Genomic DNA, 22,358 nt, shown 5'->3' with positions numbered 1-22,358 from the left:
TTTAAATTAAACTAACTAAAACGTGAAAATAACTTGATTAAAAGATAGTGAAAATATTCTTGCGGATGACACCACACACATTTGACATTTTCCGCATGATCTTTTGCAGTTATAATGTTATAACTAATATAATGTTGAATTTCAATCTTTTATACTTGAAACAGCTTTTGCTGCAACTAATTGGGAACTACATTATACACTCAAGTTTTTCAAAAATAAAAATAAAAATAAATTGAGAAGTGTTTGAAGTACTAGAAGAAAAAACATTGAATTAATCTTAGCAAGTAAAAAATTAAATATAAATGAAACACTATAAAAATATTGGGTATATGGCTAGCCGTTTCCCACATAGCATCCAAAAATTAAAATGCTTAAAAAAATGGAACTGAGATTCGATCCATGGTCAGCAAGGTAACACGTGTTGCTATACCAACAGACTACAATCACTTTGTATATTAAGAGGATCAAATAAACACTTTTATATAAACTTTAGATAATTTTTTTAAAAGTTGGGGCCTCAAAATGAATGGGCCTAAAGCCCTTGCCTTACTTTGTAATGCATTTGGGCCGGCCGGACCGATGGTGGCCTGCGTGGGAGAATTTGTAAAGGGAACGATCACAGACTGCCTCATCTCGTAACTTCATATGGGCCATTTTCTCCCGACTTCCGTTAGTCTAAATATAAATCTTTCGGGTTACTTTTGGGTCAAACTCGCGACCCCATTTAGTTAACTGGGTTGTGTTCAGGTCAACTTGATCGCTTCACAGGCTGGCCCGTTTAAGCCATTTGTTTTTTAATTTAATTTAAAAATGTTTTTTTGTAACAACTTAAATTTAAATTGTTAACTACCTTGTGCCAAATTTTATAACTAAAAAGAAGATTGACATACGATTTTATAAAAATGAAATTGTTTAATATTAATTTATACTCTTGTTGCTGTGAAAATGTAGAATAAAAAAATTTGGGTCAAACCGGTTGTGTTCGGGTAACCATGTTATGTAAGTCTCAATGATAACCAAGTTATTATGTAGATTACAACTGTGGAAAAAGAGGGTACTGATGCGTAGAAGAATCCAAGAAAGCACAGAGAGCTATCAGATCATGCTGCTGAGATGACAATTGGTCATAAACTATCTTCGTCTCTTAGAGAAAAGGTCCTCCAAAAGCTAGACAAGGAGATCGATGATGCGGATGGTAAAACTAATCGAAAGGTTAGTTTCTAAAAGAACATAAAATCAAACAGTTGTTTATGTTTGGCTTCACACAGGTCAATAATTTCACTAAAGTTTTCTTATTATTTTTAATCTGCTTCTATTATATTTCCTAATGTGTGGTTTTATCAGACTTGCCACAGATTTTAGATGCAAGAGTGGGCCGGGCTAGGTGCATTCCTATTGTTACAGGTATGTATTGTAGGCTTGTGGCATGCTGTTTTCTTAGCAGTTAATACTAATTCTTTTTTGCTTTAAACTCATGAAGATGTGAAGGTAATCTGCTTGGGATAGAACAAGTATGGTCAGGAACACATTCCTCACTTATAAGTTTCTACTGTCACTTAAAAAGAAGCGAAGTGAAATTTGAACTTGACCATGAAACCGGTTTCATTAAGGTAAAATTATCGTGTCTCTTATGCATCATACTTATACAACTCCGTAATTAATTTATATTCATCTGTGGTCTACTCTCATAACTACGTGTTCATTCCCTGCACGCTATGTGTAGATAATGACCTTATGGGCGTACTATTAATCCTTTTGCAGGTATTTAAAGATACATGTTTTTATTTATTTTATACGTTATACCAATGACATGTTACGTGTGCCGCATCAGTTACGTGTGTGTGAATGCACCAATGATTATAAAATTCCGAAGAAAGACAACAAAAGTTGTGGAAACTTTACTCATTGAGAAGTGGCTTTTATTAAAATAAACTGTTTCACCTATTTGTAACTAATTTCTACCCTTGCTTTTACAAGATGCCACTAATAAGTAAATAGCAGTTAAGGTTAAAATGTTTCCAGATGATGATGAAGGAGAAAAGATTTCAAATCTACCAGATCCACATGTGCTTTAGTTTACAAGAACTAACCGGTAATACTTTGTATACGCAGGCACACCCAGGAAGTACCATATTAGGTGTAATTATTACTTAAATATTTTCCGCATTAAAATTCGGTTTAAAATATCATCTAATTGATTTGTTTACTTCAATTTGTTGTAGGTGATGGGACTGAGGGTTGATCTTGACCGTTAATTTAATGCTGAGGACATGGTTACACAAAGCTCATTAGCTGATGCCATGATCCAGGTCCACAAGATGAATCGGGAAAGCAGTTGTGGTCAAGGTGTTCACAGAAGCCAAAGCTACTTAATAAGTAGATCTCGTCAAGTTTTAAAATATATTCTAAACTTTTGGTTTACGTTTGTTAGTTTACAGTCAAATAGTGTTTTGGGTCAAAAGTTTGGTAAAGTTTTAATATAATTAATCTGGAGAACCCAGACTTGGATGGGTGTACAACTAGTGAAGTAAGAAACAAACCAAAAGATATACCAATTAACATTTCAAAATACTACGTGCATACACAAATTGTTCCTAGGACCTTAATATTTCATTAAGACCTGCCTTCTGCTTATTCATGTTACTATGTTACTGAATTAATGTTGTTGTCACATTCCATTGTTGATTTTTCCGTCCACCGGACGGGTAAAGTACTAGTTATTTATAGTTAATGTTTTATCACGTAGTAGCTCCATATAGCTCATTCTCTCTTGAAATCCCTAGAAACTAATATATGAACCAATCTAGATTAATATTCAATAAAAACCTGGCTCAAAAGTACTTAAAAGTGTAGAAAATATTTATATTATTAATGTATATTTTAGCACATATCAGGCACTTACAAGGGAAAAATATTTATGGCGGTTTCCAAAAACGCAAACAACATGATCTTGCCGATTGCGTACGCATTGGTGGATGAGGAAACAAACGAGAGCTGGAAGTGGTTTCTTCAACAATTTGCTGACAACGTTGAAGTCCCCGCAAGGCGAAAGTTGTATGTAATTTTTGACAGGCATGCGGGCATAAAACACGCCATGAATAATTTAGAATCATGGAAGGAACCCCACGCCTACCATCGATTTTGTCTAAGGCATGTAAGAAGCAATTTCATGGCAAAGTTCAAGAGTGTGAGCTTGAAAAGGATGTGTTGGGAGATCGGATGCACAACACAACGAAGAAAGTATGATCGCCTGATGGATGAGCTGAAGGCAACAAATAGAGAAGCGTGGCGGTACCTCCGTGCGATAGATAAAAAAAATGGATAGTCCTGTATGACAGTGGGAATCGATGATGCGGTAACCTCATCACGAACATATCGGAAAGCATGAACAATGTGTTACGTGGTGCCAGGATGCTCCCAATAAAGGCATTAATTGAATGCACGTTTAAAAGAGAAGTTGAGCAATACGCCATACACTACACAACCGCGTATAATTGTTCAACGGACTATCCTCACTGCATGTGGACAGTCTACAATAATCGTGAAATTAGGGCTCGACAACACCGAGTGTTCCCTTATTCAGCACGTCATCAACGGTACTAGGAGAAGTCATCCCTACAAACATCGGACGAATCTCGATCCAGTCCGTATACGGTAGAATTCCAAGAACTAACCTGCACGTGTGGTAGGTGGCAAATTTATCGTTTCCCGTGTAGCCATGCAATTGCATTATGCCACCAAATCAGTGGAAATGAAAGACAAATGGCTGATCCAAGGTATTACACAGAAACCTACTGTGCACAATATAGTCACCCGTATTTTACGATGCCTCATAAACAAGACTGGTTGTACGCCGGCTGGCGAATTCGAGGGGACCCATCGAAGAATAACCATCTTAAGGGGAAGACGGCGTGCTAGGAGGATGCACAACGAGATGGACGCCAGCTACGCTGAGGAAACGGCGGGTCGTAGGTGTTCTGGTTGTAAATCAACGGGTCACAGGATCAACAATTGTCCGAACATACAACATTAACTCTTGTATTTTTTTTATCATGTATTCAAGTTTCTGTTTGTTTCATTTTATGTCTTAGTATTCAACTTTTTTTTACGTTTTATGTAATATGTATTATGGACTCTTTATGGACTTTTTATGTGTTATGTATATTATGAACTACGTCCGGATGCTTTAAATATCTTTTTAGTGAATTAAAAAATAGTTTATTATGTTACCCAAAAACTGTTATTAGTATGTTACCGTGCTCAAAAAATATATTTAAAACCGAAAATATCTGTCTATAATTCAATATAATATTGGCATAGATGACAAGCATACTATTTTAATAAAAATTATTAGATGATAATTAATAACAAAAATATGGCTAGTTTACTTGCATGCATGAAAATTTCACATGTTGAATTAATAAATGTTTTACACACAAACTAAATAAAAATACAAATAATCACATGCTGAATTAATTTTTAATGTCTATGCGGATGTGGGTTCAGACAGCCACCTATGCCACAACCAACTGGTTTTGGATGTCTTCGTGGTCTTCGATCTTGGCGTTCATCATCACTTGGTGGATTTGAGCCTTTAGGTTGAGTCAACTGTAGTTCTAAGCTCATTTGAACCGGAGTTAAATGTTGGTAACGCGGTTGTTGTACACTAACACCGGTATAATCGTAATTATGGAAGTCTCTAGGGGTGTTTGTGTACATCGCAGGGATCATGTTAGTTGTAGGAATGAAGTCAAACAAAGAGGATACCCAATTGTTTTTTTCGTTGATGCTTTATGATCCCTGTCTAACATTTTGAAACGAAGGACAATAACCAGCTTGCCAAACAAAATTGGTGGGCCCCCCATAGTCGGCACTAGGGCCTCCAAAATTGGAGGGACCCGCCCCATACTCGGCGGTAGAGCCTCCAAAATTGGAGGGACCCGCCCAATAGTCGGCAGTAGGGCCTCTAAAATTGATTTGACCCACCCCATACTCATTGATGCGCTTCCGAAATTGGAGGGACCCGCCCCCGATCATCATCATTAATAGGGTTTGCCTGAGTTCTTGGTCGACCACGACTCCCCAAGGACGCGGAGCATGTTGTGGGAGCGGGTTATCGTGTCTCATATCCGGTTCATTAGTCTGTATGTAGGATGGCTGATCCACATGATTAACAGATTGAATTATGTTTTGGACCCTTGCAAAATTTTCAAAGTAATGGTCAAGCCCATGTTCTGCATTCTGATGGCTTCTTGACTAATGTGGCCTAATCCATCCACCTACAAAACCAAAAATTAATTAAAACCCAAACACATTACTTATTTATTAAATTTAATTTTACATTAGTAATGATACTAACCAAGTATCTTGCCGTTCCACCGTGATCATCGAACCCACTATGTGCAGCACCGGGGTCGTGCCTCGGGTCCTTTATGCATAACACAGTATGTCGATGAAACCATTCATTGTAAGTATGGAGTGTCGTAGGCGTGTTGGTCAGCATACCTTGCACCACATTTTGGCGTCTTTGGTTCCAATTTTGGACATACTGGTCATGAACCTCAGACCAGTCTGTGCCCAACCTCCATTTACGTGCTGTCTTACGGAGTGTCCGGAGCACTTCACGTGAAAAATGGATAGGGTGAGGGACCTCCTTAAGAAATCCAAACTGTCTCATCACCCTTTCCACCGGATGATGCTCAACGACATTCCAATAAATTAGACAACATGAGGACCTCCAATTGTTTATGCCGGTTAGACACATTTGCGGGAGCCTATCCATCACGTCCCGATAAGGCATCCAATAAAACTGTTAAAACAAAAGTATTGTTAATATTTAGTATTTACAATCTCTATAAAAGAACCTTTATGGTTAACGAAGAAATACTTCGGCCTCTCGTAGATTTTGTAGTGTTGCCCGGTGGGCCTTCAACACGTGTGAAGGAGTCTCCGTGTGACTAAGGTGATGCTCCGCCCACCTTCAAAAAAACAATAATAAGTGTTACAATATCTACGAAAATATAATAATAAATCGAGATTAAATCTCTATCTAAGTTACCTTTTTCTTAAAACATATTTTCTTAAAATTTTATACAGGATATTCAAAAAAAAAAAAAATTAAAGTGTGCATAATTATTATTTTCAAAATTAGTTAAAGAACTTATATTTAAAAGATAACGCTTAGTATCACAGAAAGAAAAAATATTTTCTCATTTAAATAAAAATAATTCCTTTAATCCAATTTTAAACATTTTAAAATACATCTATTTTATATATTTCTTTAAATGATACTTTTTAACCATTATCAAAAGTTAATGGTGTGACAACACTACATATATTTAAAAAAAATTTACATAGTCTCCATATGATTATGTCAGAAACCATGTTTATTGTTAGTACTTTTGACACTATAACTTTAAAAAGTTTATAAACATTCAAGTTTTAAGTTTGATGATATTTATAAACATTCAAGCTCCATTGAAGATATATTTTCTCATTAATTTTGTTTCTGCATTTTTTTTAAAGTGTCAACATGCAAAAAGTTTTAAATCATAATAATAATAATAATAATAATAATAATAATAGATATTTATATTATTTTAAAATCAGTAATTTTAAGATCTAAATTTGTAATAATAGATATTTATATTATTTTAAACTTTTAATACAGCCCAACATTTTAAAATCTTTTAATACAACCCAAAAATATAGAAAATGATTCAAACTACTAAACCGTCAACCCAACATTTAATACAATCAAACATTATAAAACATTATAAAATATTTTAATACCTTGCGTCATATGGATGTCTTCAATTGATTCGTTGATCGACAATTGTGGGCCTCATTGTTCGAATCCGGGTCCATGCCTATACTTGTAGCAGTGACATTGGACTGCCAATTGCCTTTGTTTGGGGTTTGGTTCCCTTGTAGAGTTCTCTAAAAAAACACGCCATGGCAGCAGAACTCCAACTCAGTGTCACCCACTGACTCGAAAGTCTCTCAAATGAGATAGTAAATGTAATGACGCGTACCCATTATTTGTATCTGCCAACATATTACTAGAAGCCACTATTAGGCAGACACAATGGGCATGATGCATACATTGTGTATCAATAGATTATTCGGTTATTGGGTAATCTAACATAAAGTCTACTATACGTTTGAGTTTTAAAAATTGATTTTTATAATCAGATTCTTTTGTATCAAACCCAAATAAGTATTGCACATTTCCCTCCGTTCGTCGTAGTCGAACGATTGCTCGTACCTAGCTAACGCCTCGCCCTCAATGGGTAACCCCCATAGAACGTTAACATCCTCCAAGGGGACAGCCGCCTCGCCAAATGGCAGGTGAAACGTGTTCGTTTCGGGCCGCCACCTTTCAACCAGAGCTTCTACCAACGCTCGGTCAACTTTCTTATAACCACAACGAACAATACCGCCAAATCCAAATAAATCAATATACTCCAAAACTCTACCCTCTAATTTTATGATATTTTCCATGACTTGCACCGAAAATGTACCATCCCCCGTTTAAAATCCAATGTAGAAATCTCCCCCCTCTAGTGGATTGAGGAACAAATTTCGGGCTCGGTGTTCGGCTCCTAGGTACAAGAGACTATCATTCCTTGGACCCGAGTTGAGATACAATTTCAAATTCATTTTCTTGGGTGAATTTGGGTGTGGGTTTGAGGTGTTGGATGTGGTTTGTGAGATTGAGTAGATATTGTAGAAGTGCGGGTTTGAGAATGAAGGTGGGGGTGTATATATATATATATATATATATATATATATATAAGTAAGTTGTTTTTGTGTTTTATAAATTGTAAGTTTAAAAATTGTAAATTTATAAATTGTAATTCAATGTTTTTGTTTTTTATTTTGTTAAAGCAAATTTTATGAGTTATTAGTCTAGATTTTAAAGTGTTATAATGAAACAAACTATAATTAAGCAAACAAGACTTAAGAAACAAGTTGATTAAAAACAAATGGATGAAACACACAACAACTTTATTAAAAACACATTAAAAAACACATAACAACTATAATAAAACATAGATTACTTCCAATGGCAATCATCATTTGACCACTCCGAATCTGATGAGTGCTCTCCAGGATACGGGTCATGGTGGTACTTTTGGTTCAACTTCTTTTTTCCCTTCGTTTTCATAAATACTCTTCAACACATCTGGGTCTTCTAACAAATCTGGATTCAACTGGTCAAAAGTTAACTCTGGTGGGGGGTGGTTGTGTGGGAGGGTGTATTTTTGCTTCAGGCTGAGGAAGCTCACAATTACACTAAGAAAACAGATATTTAGTTACTCAATCAAAAGACATATTTGATCAAGATAATAAATACATAAACACTTACACAATGTAGGATCCACGTATGACAAATCATACGATAGAAAGTAGGAGCACCGCAAAAAATAACATAACTCCTTGGGAATGATTCTTGTTGGACTGCTAGCATACACAACGTTAGGATCCATTATAGTCAATGATGAATTACCAAGTAATTTACACTACAAATAAAAAGCCATTTAGTGGCATACGTTTTTAATAGCATTTAACTTTTATGCCACTAATTTAGGTTTTAATGGCACTCTGCGTATGCCATCTTTGCTTATAACAAATTTTTAGTGGCACTTAGTTTTAGTGCCACTAATTTATGATTTTAGTGTCACTTTGCGTATGCCACTAAAAATCTTGTGTCACACGTTTTTAATGGCATTTAGGTTTTGTGCCACTAATTTTGGTTTTTAATGGTACTTTGCGTATGCCATCTTTCCTTATGACACATTTTAGTGGCACTTAGTTTTAGTGCCACTAATTTATGATTCTAGTGGCACTTTGCTATGCCACTAAAAATCTAGCGCCACATGTTTTAAATGACATTTAGCTTTTGTGCCACTAAGTTAGGTTTTTAATGACACTTATTTTTAATGCCACTAATTTATGATTTCAGTGGCACTTTGTAATGCCACTAAAAATCTAGTGCCACATGTTTTAATGACATTACCTAAAAATCTTGTTTTTTTTTTAATTTTGTTTTATGACGCAATCTCTATAAAATATACCTTAACGAGGTGTCTTTTAAATTTATTTAATAAAAAGGTGTTTTTAATTATTGCTATATGATCCAGATACGTTTTTGTAAAAAAATGGATTTTTAAGGTAAAAACTTTATTTTGGAAAAATAAAAAGAAATTCAGGAAGCATGGTCAAAAGTGAAAACAGTTGGTATTTTGGGTACAGTTGGACAATATACTCTTTTATGCTATAAGGATAATATGGTCTTTTGGCACAAGTAATCTAAATTATGAGGGAAAGCATAATCAAATAATCAATTGACCAGTATGTTACTTTGGAATAAAAAAGATTGTTGGAATAAAGATTATAAGTTGTATAGTTTGAGCATTTTGGTCATGTTTGACTATTAATGGTCAAACTTGACATTTGGAAGGCCTGTTTAGGTTCGTTTTATATGTTGGGAGAAGCTGGTGGATCAGTAACTCTGCTGCTTCTCATATTAATCAAGGGTAAATTGGTCATTTTTGCCTGATAAAAGTCTACATCTTTTGTGGGAAAAAGCAAAATACTTTGGAAATTGGAGTAAAATATGGAAGGGTAGTTTAGGCATTATAGAAATATAACTTATAGGCTGGTCTTCATTCAGTATCGGGCCAATAAGGATAGAATTTAGTTAGTTTAGACTTGAGCTTTGGGTTAGATTTGAAAGTCGGTGACATGGTACTTACTCTATTACATTTGCGCGCAGCACACTTTTTGAAACTTTATAGATTTCTACACTCTTTACCCACTCAGTGAACTCAAAGACCTTAAGGACGATATATATCCCAGCCGGTTGGGATCTGCCATATAAAACGAAGAACATTCAAGGCGATGTGAAGGTTCCCTTTCATTTCCTTTCTGCATCATAGGGGGTACTAGTGCAGCAGTTGCATCCCATAGCGACAAATAATTAAATATAAGTAGATAAAACGTTTTGACCAACCATTGTAAGGATGCACAAGCACTTGATCCAGAACTCGAAAAAAAAATGAGAATACAATGGTAACTTAATAATACTGTATGCTACTAATTTGATTTAAAAAAATCACTCTAAACCCCTATGATAGCACAACTGCACAAGCTAATATGATTATCAATCCTAAACCCAACTCTCTCTGAGCTCATATACATGACCATAAGTTAATACAATTATCTATCTATCTATCTATGAGTTTATAATTGTAGAAATATTCAAAAATCGTAATATGTTAAATAAATTCACCGACACTTTCACTTATCCCACATGAACCATATAAGAGTAAATTAAAAAAAAAACACACACTTATAGATCTATACGCCATTACGGCACACTCAAAGTTATAACATACTATATACATGTTAACCACTAAAAAGTCACATTATATAACAAAGAAATGACTTTCATCTTACCACTGTTGTAAAAGCCGTGATTAGGCGTCGATATAATTTTGATAAACTACACATAAAATTCAAATCCAACTAATCCCTGATTTTAAATCTCCCACCAATCCAACTAGCGCCAAGCGAGTTATCTCACATCTCACCTATTAATCACTAATCTCACATAAAAATACACTTTTTTTTAATAACTTTTAATAAAAAGGTGAAGGGACCTTATAACTATTTTAGTATCCTATCTATTAAATAATAATATTGTTTAAAAAAACCATTAAGTCTATCAACAAAAAACCCACCAAATAGATTATCTTGTATTATTTAATGTTCATTCTGCACAAATTAAGTCTCCACGATATTTCTATCATCAATCTCTGATGACGTGACACATCTTTGGCAATATTTCTCTGGTGACCACGACACACCAAATCTCTGGCGACGGCAACTTCTCCACATCACCAAATCTCCGGCGAACGGTAACTTCTACACATCACTAAATCTCTAGCGACTTAAACACGAATTGAAATTAGTTTTAAGTGCTTAACTGAAATATGAGCTTAATTGCTTAACTGTTCTGAATTGTGATTATGCAATTGAGCTTACTGAAACTAGGTTTAAGTGTTTAACTGAAATTAGGTTATTTGTTATGAATTGTGATTATGCGATTGAGCTCTATTGTTCTGAATTGTGATTGAGACGTTAATTGAAATTAGGTTACCTGTATGATTGAGCTGTTAGGTTATGTTTAGCTCAATTATTGAATCATTTAATTGACTGATCGTTGTAATCGATTATCGAATCAATCAGTTGCTGTTAAGTTCTTTTATATATAACACAAACCGAACTACATCTGGATAATGGGTAAGCGAGCAACAAGTTGCGCCGCTATCCCCTTTTGAATCGCAAAGCCTATTCTACTAAATATAAATCCTTGGTTCCTCGGGTTCTGCGAGTCACTGTGGACCACCTTCTGCACCCGCTCCAAGAAGCGAACCGCCTCGGGAGCTAGGGATCCAAAAGTGTCGAAGGCAAATGGAATGAACACGTGCTGATTTTCCAAACACAATGTCTCATGCTTAGCAACCTTCCTAGACTCCGCTCAAAACCGCCTGTCCCGGTACGAAGCCACTGTCTCTCAGCCCCACCAACGGGGACACCCCAGTGAGGTCAACACACGCATGCTTACCCCCTGCCCAGCCAAACACAAGAACATCCGCAGGACGCAGGGTAGATCTTCCCTCACGCGGATCAGTCAAAAAGTTAACAGGTGCCTCTTTCTTGACTGAGATCCCCGTACGTCTAAGCACATCCCATAACACATCTCTAACCCAGTCATGACGATACTTGAATCCCGGCAATTCCTTACAGTGGAGGGCATGCTCACCGAATCTATCCAAACAAGCTTTTTTACAAATGGGGCATAATTCATCTGGAGGGAAAAGGGGAATCATAAGTCGGTATTTAAGGATGGCTCTGTATTCAACTGCTGACATCCGTTGCCCAAGACCTTCAATGGGCACAACAGTCAAAAAATCCTGGGTATGAGCCCCCTTGAGACAAGCTAAAACTGCCTTTGTCTCGGGGTCATATCGAATCTCTCCTCCAAATCATGTACGTGTTTACCATAAATAGCACTCGCCAAGGTTTGTTGAGGTTTCTTGGGGGCGGTCTCCTTATCAGTAAAACCGCCTATATCAAGGTTCGGGAGAGTTGTTCCAATATTACCAAGTGCAAAAGAGTAGTCAGGATCTACCCCCGTAACACCAGCGTTTCGCAGGACGTGGTCCTGCAATTTCCACGACTGAGACCTGGAAGCCACAAATGCATATGCGGAGACATCCTCAACCGAGAAAATTCCTAAGCCTCCGCAACGCATAGGGAAGGAAGCCAACCTCCACTGGAGGTCCCCAAAATGTGGTCCTCCACACACAACAATATCTTCAATTACCCCCCGCAGGCCCGCATCAAAGATGGACACAGCCTCTTTGACATGTTCAGGTTGACAGGTCCGGAGCCCAAACACTAACTTAGCAACCCCCATGCACGAGCGTAACAAAAGGAGCTCACTTTGGGGGTCTCTCAGGTCCGGCAGGCGTTTCATAAGTTCAACCGCCCTCAAAGCTCTTTTAGTTGCCAAAGACCGAATAAACTCTGCATCCCGACTAACCGCTCCCCCAAGAGTTTAACTCCCATCGCAGGCCTGCTAATCTCTCCAAGGAATAAACCCGACACTTTCTTCGAATCATCACATGACGGCCAAAAAAAACCTCTGTTTTTCGAATATTAAGCCTAAGCCCTAAAGACGCCCCCTCTGAGCGAATAATGCTTAACGCTCTAGCGACCTCATCAGCCTTACCAATAATAATGCCATCGTCTAAATACCAAGCATGGAAGGGCAAGGTACAGGTCCCCTGCACCCTAAGGATGAGCGGATGAAGGACCAACGCAAAAAGAAGAGGGCCAAGGGGGTCCCCTTGCTGCATCCCAGTAAAAGCCCTGATATGAGTATCCCCCACATATAAACGGGCGGGGCGGGCATATAAAAACTGGACCCATGGGAAGATGGATGGACATATGCAGCTAACTTCCCTAAGAAGGGTCGTCCGATCCACGTTGAAGGCGTTAGAAAAATCAACAGTGAGCATAGCCAGGGACCCGTCAGAATGAAACGCGCGCAAAAATCTGTTAGCACTATGTAATACCGCTTCTGCCCCATTAGGGATGCCAACCCCGAATTGGAAATCCCCTAGATAAGCAGCCACCTTTTTCCCTATTTTACGCATAGCGACTTTCGACACCAATCTTCTCCAAATGGCCCCCACTGCGATGGGTCTAATTCCATTGTCAGGCTTCAACAGGGGGGTCAACGGTGCCGAAGCAATGAACTCCGCTAGAACTTTTGGACAAAGCCCCCCAAGCCACAAGTTGACAACATCAGTGATGGCCTTTAAGAGCCCGGAGGTGGTCGGAGACCCCTGGCCACAGAAAACGTCTAAAATATGTTGGGCCCGCAAACCATCCCTCCCACAAGATGTACCTTTCGGAAAGGTTTTAATACTTTCCAACACACAATCACCGTCCACCTGCAAGGCTGGTTCCGGTGGCACGACGGAGGGCATGGTCGGGGGGTCCACCACAGAATGTTTATCAATCAATGCTCTCAAAGTATCCCCCCCGGCAGGCGCGACCCCGGATGAACACAGGACTTTGATCGCCGCTGTGTAATGGCCGTCCGCTACCTTCCGGAGGCACTGCTTGATATTGCCCCCTCCCTCTTCTTTATGTTGGCAATCCCACATCACTGGAAGTTCAAGGAGCGGTAGCACCAACTCTTCTAAACCTGCCCCATCTTTCAAACAGCCAAAGCCCGCATAATGGAGCTACATTGAAGCGATTTCCTGTTACCGGACCTTAGTTCTTGCCTAGTAGCCAGTTTGACAACACGTAACGTGCAACGAGGCAACAACAAAAGTTTAACCCAAGCCTCAATAGACCTCGGGGCATCCACCACTTTACGGAGCCCCCCTGACAAAGACTGGGCAAAAGCCATGCAACACGCGGGCGGGATACTCTTGACAGTGGCAATAGGAATGGCGAGGACGCGCTCAAGGAGAGCGACATCTACCACAAACGTCTCAGACTGACCACTCCCAAGTTTCACCTGCGAATCGCGGGGTTGAGGGATCCCCACAATAAAATCAAAGTCGCCTCCTGCACGTGGGGTGCATTTAACAACTTCTTTTCCGTGCAGACAAGGCCTATTCAAGGCATGCAGGCCATGCACTCCCCGCATAACCAGTTCTTAAGCAAGCGCAAGGTTTCGACAACGTCATTGTAGAGTTCCAAGTCCGAAGCAAGACGCTCCTTTAACTGATCTCTCATTTTCTTTACATTGAAGTGATCCCGCTGAAAATGCATGAGTAACCTAGAGTACCCCTTGTATCCCGGGATACCATCTTTGCAAACATGAAAATTTTTAAAAGGGCAACGCCAAATCCCCGTGCCCGAGCTAGGACCGGGCTCTCCACCACAGGCCCTCATAAATCACTTAAGAAATTAAATTTTTTTTTGTTTTGGAAACAAAGGAAATTAAAATAAAATTTGGTGTTGGCATTTAATCAAACACCTGACGGGCATTACTAGCGAAACCTCCAAACTAATGCCATTCAAAACAAATCGCCTAGAAAATGAAATGCTAGAAGACCAAATAAGCAAAAACCGAGAATGGGTGATGACGGTGGCAAAATAAAGGTGGAGTAGTGAGGTGGAGAAGGGGGGGGGGGGGGTAACGGCAGTGGCGGTGGTGGGTGAGAGGCGGAGACGGAAAGGGAGGTAAAGGCTATCAAAAAATCAATTAATCCGTGTGTTATTGCAGTTGAAATGGAGCAAAGACAAAGCCGTGAAAAGCTCTGCGAAAGAAGTTAGCACCAGAGGCTACTGTAAGTGGTGTTGCTCGGTAGTGACGGAGGAGTCGCATTTGTTAAGTTTAATATGCTAGTGAATGATAAGATTTACATTTTATATAATATTTTGATACTCGAATGTAATATATTTTTGAAGCGGATACAATCTATTCTCATGTAATTGCTTGCTTAGTGTTTCTCAAGGAATGATACAGTCAAACAAGCTGTTTAATAATTAATATTCTATTAATGATGTTTAAGTTATATGTTTTTTAATAGATAGTATGGGTAAACGCAAGAGGCTATGTATAGTTTCTAGCGACTTGGAAGAGACTGTAGAAGAAAATGTTGTAGACAATGAGCGATATGAAACTCAAGGTGATGATACCAGCAAAATTCAAGGTGATCAATCAGATTCCGAAGAATGTCAATCTACAAATGGACAAGGTAACGATTTAACCTAATTTTGACTGTGTAAATCAATGTACACTAGTGGTACACTTTATTTTGTTGTTGTAGATATATGTGTATCTGTATGATCTATAACTTTGATGATGTTTTGTTTCATGTAGCATGTGTTACTTAGTTTGAATTTTTGATTAGAAATTAAACAACACGTTATTGAAATTTGGTTTTGAGTATTTGACTCGTATCGGTATGAGAACATATATGCTCTAATTCATTATTCCAAAACTGCCCCTGTACATGTACACATAGTTATAATAATGTTCTAATTCACTCCAGAATTTCAAGTAACAATGATCTATAACTTTGATGTCTTATACAATATATATAATTGGAACTATATTAAATAAATCTAATCATGTATTAATTAACTATTTACCATAGAGTATATGTGATGCTAAAAGATCGAGCCGCTCAAAGATGAATGAGCCTCATGTTACCGGACAAAATCGTTTGCTAGACTTTCTAATGAAGAGGTATTATTTCGAATTAAATTATTGTCTTCTTTCTGTTTCTTGTCCCTTACTAAACATCAAACACAATTGCAAGCCATGAATAATAATGGTGTACACCCAACACGAGGAGAACTATATATAAATACTCACATTCGTAAAGATGGAACAATTGTTGATGCGGAAGCCGCTAACGTTGTGGTAACGTATATTTATGTAGGGATGAGCTTGATAATTGGTACCGATACCGAATCAGTCGAATATCTTGGTTTGGTACCGATATCGAATTCTAAACATCCCAAAATTATATTATATAATTGCAATCATGAAAAAAAAACATAAAATCTAAATAAATGGTACTGATTTTTATTGCATTTTATTAATCTGAATGGTACTGATTTCATTGCAAAACAATGATATCATAAAATTAATGAAATTAGAGTTGGCAAGCTATCCATTCAAGAACCGAATACAGGAACCAACCATATGCAATAATAATAAATATAGAAACTTGACAAGAAAGAAAGTAATAGTGATCAATTTACTAACATTGAAAAAACCATCAGTTTATTAATATTGTGTGTGCTTAGGCCTTTTTAAAATTACTTACCTTTATTATTTTGTATTTAGGCTTCATTAAAAGCTATTGCAAGTGACTCTACAAGCAAATCCGGAGATCCATGTGATTTTTCAAATGATGACTACTCAAAAGTTAAAGGCCCGGAGAAAAGAGGATACATTCGATTAGTTGGAACGATGCCTACCGCAAAAAGTAAAGGTGATTCTTCAACAAATTCACATAAATTTGATCGACTAATGAGTGTTGTCAATGTTATGTTAAACATTATTCAAGAACATATTCCGAATGCAAACTTGTCTTCGGTTCTTAGTGATATGAACATAGAGGTACTCACATTCATAAACTATTGTTTATTATTTTTTATTGTTACATATCTATATATTAACATTTTTCTCATTTATATGTCTTAGGTACCGGGTACAATTTCTTCGGTTAACCAAGTATCATCTTCAAGAAATAATAATGGTAATTTATATTATGTGATTTGGTTGTAATTCGAGGTGCAAATCCTAACCGGTTAACCGAACCAAAACCGGTTACTTTTCAATTGTAACTAATGATTAGGAACCGGTTACGGATTTTCACATAGGAACCATTTAAACTAAACCGGTTAACGAACATATATATATATAAAATCAAAATATTTGCCTCGTTAGCCGGCTCGAGCTCGACAATGAAACTTGGGCTCGTTTATAGAACGGGCATATTTTTAGGCTCGATCTATTTAGCTTTTTCACAAGCTCGCAATCGTTGAGATGGTTGAAATTAATAGGTTATTATCGATTTTAGATTAATAATTAAGTATGCTACACAAGTTAGTGTCCATATTATTTACATATTGAAAAATTTTTATTTTTCTTATTAGACACCTTGCATGAAGATTGAAGATGGTGAAAGAGGTTAACAAGTGTGGTGAAGTTTTTAGTTTTATATGATTGATATTTGACTTGACTTGAGAATTATTAGACATATTATATGCATATGGAATGCGATTGATGTGTGTTTAGAATGCGATTGAACTTTTTAGTTGTGGTAAAGATATTATAATTTCTATTTGACGGTTTTATTTTTATTTTATGTTGGTAGAAGGATTAAAATGCCACTGAAAGTCCAAAATGTTATTAATGGCATACGGAAAAAAATGCCACTAAAAGTCCAAAAAATTTTAATGGCATACGGATAAAAATGCCACTGAAAGTCCAAAATGTTATTAATGCCATGTGGAAAAAAAATGCCACTAAAAGTCCAAAAAATATTTTAATGGCATACGGATAAAAATGCCACTGAAAGTCCAAAATGTTTTAATGGCATATAGAAAATAATGCCACTAAAAGTCCAAAATATTATTAATGGCATACGGAAAAAAAGTGTAGTTTGTGTGGCAGACGAGAAAAGTGCCACTAAAAGGATTTAGCGGTAGCGCTTCTAGTGGCACTTTTTTTGTCTGTCACTCATTCCAATAAGGTTCTTTAGTGGCACTTATTTGGTTTCTTGTGACACTTTTTGTATGCCATTAAATGGCTTTTTATTTGTAGTGTTACCAACTACTCTCACTATTTATACACCACTTTGAAAATACCGTGTACAAACTAGGGTTTTAAATATAACTCCTAGTCCGCCATTGGCAATGACGGATTAGGAGAAAACTTTTTTTTAGAAAACCCTAATCCTCTATTGCCAATGGAGGATTAGGAAGAATTTTTTTTTAAAAAAAACCTAATATGCCATTCTCAATGGCGGATTAGGAAAAAATATGTTTTTTTTGCTGGTTCAAAAGAAAACCTAATCCTCTGCATGTTTATAGAATCCGGATCAACCTCTTGCATACAAAATAATGTATAGTTCTTGGACAATTGTGATACTCACCCCAACGTATATCGTCACAATCGTCACAACACAGGTTAATCTAAGAAATGTAATATTTTTTGGTTTGAAGTTTATATTTCCTTACCAGCAACGTAATCCGCTCCTGGCAATGGCGGATTAGGAAGAAAACATAAAACCCTTAATCCGCTATTGGAGGCAGCAACTTAGGAAGAAAACATAAAACCCTTAATCCGCTATTGGAGGCAGCAGATTAGGAAGAAAAGTTTTTTTTTCATGGTTCGTCTTCTACCTCCAGAAACCCTACATGTTGCAACTTTGAAATTATGGCTTTGAATTATTATGCATTTGATGGTCAGCTTTAACTCACGGGTCTTGACTGTGATGGTCAGCTTTGAAAGACCTACCAGCTTTAACTCACGGATTCTTATTGAATGTGTTCAAGATGGCAGATGGCATGCATGTTACTGTATGCAGATGGCAGCTCCCTATGCACTTTTTTTGTTGGTCTGCATGTGTAGGTAAAATCAATAATGTTAGTTGGGTAAATAATAATAAGTAGGTAAAAATCAAAATTTAGTTAGGTGGGTAACTCTGTTAGTAAACCTCGTTAGTTTGGTTAGTTTGAAGATAACAGAACAAAACGGAACAAAACAGGGTTACTTGTTCTTCCTAATCCGCTATTGGCAGTGAATGATTACAATCCAATGATTGATCCGCCATTGCCAATGACGGATCCTACTTGAGTTTCTTCCTAAGCCGCTATTCACAACAGCGGATCAACTAGTTTCCTTTTTTTTTTTACTTTCCTCATTATTCTCTGTTTTTTTTTGTTGAATAAACACTACTTTTAAAAACAAATTCAGTCATATCCACCTTCTCGTTCATTTGTTGGGCCACGTGAATGATCTGCTGGGTTAGGCCAATAAATTCATAACATTACACGTGTGTTTTTAGGTTTCCATGTGTCATCTTCTGCAAAACCTCTTTAGTTCTAGATTTCAATTGAAAAGTTCTAAAGACAACTAAAACATCAGCTTGGCGGAGCAGACGGTAAATTAACGGTAAAATTCATACTCTCGCCTTCAATTTTCTTACGACTCAGTTGAACATGTCTTTGTTTACTGTAGTTCTGTGGTCTTCAGTATTGCATGCCAGTGATTGGTTGTCAGTTACGCATGCCAAGGGTTTGTCTTTTTGTTTGAGCAAATGCTTGTTCCATATAACATCTTTGCTGCTATCAGGTTTCTTTATTCATAAATTTGTTTGAGAAGACCGTAAATCAAACTGCTAGCAATGGTTTTTAATAATCGAAAACAAAAACCGAACCGTTACACACAGTTTGGTTCCGGTTTGGTTTCATGGTTTGGGCTTTACTGGTCTTTTTATAAAATACACAAACTAAAAATATTAAAATGTCAATCACATATATACATCTAACTAACAAATATTTTGACTACTGAGGTGGAACCAATGTCTAAAATTAATGTTTGATACTAAGGGGCTCGAACAGTAGGCTGCATTTTCGTTTAACTATTAGCCCCTTTCTTAAGTCCAATAATCTGTAGACTGCAAATAGTTAAATATATGTAATAAAAAATATTTAAAACATTAAAATATACTTTTTGATGTTACGGTCCGGCCCATGTTTATACCAACCGACCAAAAGTTAAGAAAAAAAAAACTGCCCACGAAACCAAACCGATGACCAGTTTAAATGGTTCAACGGTTTCAAACCGGACCATGAACACCCCTAAATTTTATTCCGTATAAGAGTTTTATCTTCCACATGCATTGTTCATAAGTATGTTTCTGTGAGGAGAGTCAACTTTGTGAATTCATTAAGTTTGTTGGTCAAATAGATAAGTGTTAAATCATCATTGGTGGTTAAAAAAACGTATGAATACATGCTTATTCCGTATAAGAGTTTTATCTTGCGCATTTGTTGCTAATAATGTATTACCTGTTTAGTCTCCTCATCACATTTTGTCATTCATGTTACCTGTTTTGCAGTTGTTATCGTGCATTCTCGCTGTTGGTGGTTGAAGAGGAATTTCCACCTTATCAGGTATCTCTTTTTTCTTCCTTTTATCTTTATAATTAGGTAGTGATATTGTAGACTAATATATATATTTTTTGCTTTACATGTTCATTTATACAGAAATGACACCCATACGTATACACGATATCAAAGGACAGAAGCCAGGGATCATCAATGGATATTAAAAGGCAAACGTGCAGAGTTGTGCTACCTATTTGTTGACCACAATGTAAGTAACAAACAACATCAACAACCTGATTTGTCAATTCACTAATTCGTATAATAATGCCCTGCTTGGGTGCGCGCATATAATGTGTATATGTGTGAACCCTCAGGTGGGCTAAAGTGAAATTGCACTAATTTTGACGTTATTTTACTAATCTCGTGAAAATAACGTTAAAAGTGGCGGAAGGTTAATCAGGCATCATGTGGTAGCGTTGATAGCCGAAAGACAAGGGTACATGCACCAATCAGCCAGTGTGCACCAATCAGCCAGTGTCCCAATGGTTGAGTGTTATGTGCCTTATGTCCAAGGCTTGATGCAAAACTACCATCGAGCTGGGGGTCTCACCGGAAGCAACCTCTCTATTCCTACTGGGTAGAGGTAAGGCTGTCTACATCTTACCCTCCTCAGACCCTACCATAGCTTTGCTATTGGTGGGATATACTGAGTACGAAGATGATGATGATGATGATGATGACTAATTCGTATAATACACGAATCAAAATAATGACATTTGTTATCTGCTGCAGGGTGATGCAATAGACGTTGTCGCAGACTTAGGTAACAGGTCACACTTTGATACATTGATCATGGTTCAATCATGCTACAAGATCACCAACTATGTCGCAATCCGGTCAAGAAGGTCAATGTCAGTTACTTCACACAATGCCACCACCAACACCAGACCCCAAATCCAAGAAACCATCACAAAAAACAACAGGTACTAACAAACAATCCTTAATTACACATATACCCCTCTGCAATATGAAAGACCCTCAATAGCTGCCATGTTTGACCCCTACACGGTCAAATATGCTACTATATCCACTGGTTTTGGTGGTAACTGAATCCATGGTTGTGGCTGGTGAATGGCTGATCAATGTAGATCGTTTGCACTCTTTGTATCTATCAATGCATGTGTTTACTTTAGTGTTAATCATCGCTAACTATGGTACATATTGCTTATCTTTACACATACTTTATGCTTCGAAATTGGTATTATAAAAGATACTATCAATATATATACATTGATTACTTACCGTTAAGATAATCGAATAAAAAGTCAATGTAAAAACCAGTTTTTGGGTTTTTGGTTCTGTTTTAGCTAAACGGAAACGAGCACAACACTAAACAAAATGTTAGAAATAAATCAAATGTAAATTTAATAGGTAAAAAAATTAGGTAAAAAATTTATGTCATAATTAAGTTTAATAAAAACATTTAGTTAAAACAACACACAAAACACTCTCAAAACACACAACTTACATAACATGCCAACAAAATTTTTATTACAGGTCCAGGCGAAAAAAAGCAAAAAGTGCATTGGAAAAAACACGGGCACAATGTTGGCAGCACCAGGCCAAAATTTTCTGGTAAGAACCAGCCAGTAGTTTATTATGTCACAACCCACATAAGTTGGGCCTTTTGTAAAAAACATTCAGTAAAAAATCCCAAACATAAAGTTGGGTAATAGGACTTTGTTAAATGCAGTAGTTTACTATGTAAACCCACACACGTGGAGTTTTTTTGTAAAAAAATCTCCTAATATCTTTACCTTTTTGTGGTCAAATGTTGGTCTGTTTAGGCGATGACAATCTCTTTACTTTTTTTGACAAATGTTTTTTGTTTGCTCAATTGTTATTTTTTATTCAACCTTATCCATGTGACATTTGACACTGAAACTTTTACTTGCATAGATCAACTGTTGGATTCCTCATTTGTAATAAAGTTTGAGCTTTATCTATAACAAGGATTTCTGTTGTTTTAACAATAAATATTTAGCACTCTGGTGTATCTTCTAACATGTCATCACTTTGCAGCCCAACGTTGTGGCGGGTTACTGATCTCTCATTTTCTCCTCCTCCAGAAACTATGGCCAGTGATCCGCCTTTGTTGTCGCTCTTTGCCTCTGGACAATCGA

The 22,358-nt window shown here is 37.0% G+C and overlaps 1 long non-coding RNA gene across 1 annotated transcript; it reads left to right on the top strand.

The window, feature by feature from the left end:
* The first annotated feature begins 16,311 nt into the window (after window positions 1-16,311).
* LOC143611598 (uncharacterized) lies at window positions 16,312-17,272 on the top strand. Its single transcript, XR_013149797.1, has 3 exons — window positions 16,312-16,675; window positions 16,760-16,814; window positions 17,215-17,272. It is a non-coding gene; the product is annotated as an uncharacterized LOC143611598 (long non-coding RNA).
* The last annotated feature ends 5,086 nt before the right edge of the window (window positions 17,273-22,358 follow it).

This window comes from Bidens hawaiensis, unplaced genomic scaffold (genome assembly GCF_021521415.1).
Source record: "Bidens hawaiensis isolate Kalapana, Puna unplaced genomic scaffold, B.hawaiensis_p1.1 tig00031785_1, whole genome shotgun sequence".
In the NCBI taxonomy this organism is placed as follows: Eukaryota; Viridiplantae; Streptophyta; class Magnoliopsida; order Asterales; family Asteraceae; genus Bidens; species Bidens hawaiensis.
This window is presented reverse-complemented; position numbering and strand designations above follow the sequence as displayed.